The following is a 1,206-nucleotide window of genomic DNA, read 5'->3' as shown; positions in this document are numbered from 1 at the left end:
AAGGTGTGCGAGAAGGAAGTGCGAGATGTATGAAGTTCAGTGAGGTGGTGTCGTTGCTGAGGTCAGAGATGTTGAAGTTGTTGCCGATGTACCCCAGGACGAAGAGGAGATATGAACGGATGTGTAAAGCGTTGGCAGGAGGGGAGAAAGTGTTGAGGAGGATGGATGCACGAGTTGATGAGGAATGGTCAGTTGGGATCCGTCACGCGCCACGAAATTGCGTCCTTACTATGTGGTTTATGGGCGTATTGATGTAGTTATGGAGTTATAGGCTTTATGGGAAGATATGTTCACGTGATCAATACATGGGTTGGTGACAATATGAAAATTGTGATGAAATTTTGGGAAGTTCTTGTTGGTTTCTGTACACTTCTACCCGAATTCTTAGACAAACTTGTATAATTTCAGCTCCTGAGGGAAGCGAACGTATATCCCTACGATATCGGTTGTTTCTGAAAGCTCAATTTCAATCTGACGGCGTTGTTCAGGTCGGAGGATTCTGCTGAGGAGGAAAAGAAGGAAGAGACTAAGCGGAGTAGGAAAGTCAACTTTGAAGATCTGGGTGAATCCTGATCATAGCTGTGTGGTGCATAGTGATAGGGGAGGCATTGTGAGGATGTACATGCTGAACGATTGACCGTTATTGAGGTTATGTTGTGTTTTTAATTTCATCTTGTTGGGGGGGGGAGGGTGAAGGTCCGATCGAGCGCCATAGTTGTGAATTTTGGGGACTAAGTATGGGAGATGAGAAGGGAGAAATGTCGTCGGGGGGATTCGATCCTCTGCGGAATTGGGAGCATGTACCGAGGAAACGAAGAGATGATGGAGAGGAGTGGACTGAAGAAGCGCTGAAGAAGTTGCCTTCAGGTAGCGATGGGAATGAAGCGGGTAAATTATTCCGTTTTCGGAAAAAATCGCGCATTAAGTGGTACTGTCAAGTAGAGTTTATACACTAGATAAACGCAATTCGAAACTCCTTTATCGTAAGAGGTTAAGCGCCTTCTGGCGGTACGAATGGGGGTCGCAGCGGGACGATTATGGAAATTGAATTTTTCATGAGTTTATTGTGACCTTGTCACAATAAACTCATAAAATCTTGTCCTTGTGGACAATGCTGCGGTGGCAGGCGAAATGAAGAAAAATTGCGCAAAAAATGGTAGTGCGTGTTTAATTTTAGTTTCTATTACTGTAAAGGTGGGGCTAAGA

This window comes from Perkinsus marinus (genome assembly GCF_000006405.1).
Source record: "Perkinsus marinus ATCC 50983 genomic scaffold scf_1104296956056, whole genome shotgun sequence".
In the NCBI taxonomy this organism is placed as follows: domain Eukaryota; phylum Perkinsozoa; order Perkinsida; family Perkinsidae; genus Perkinsus; species Perkinsus marinus.
This window is presented reverse-complemented; position numbering follows the sequence as displayed.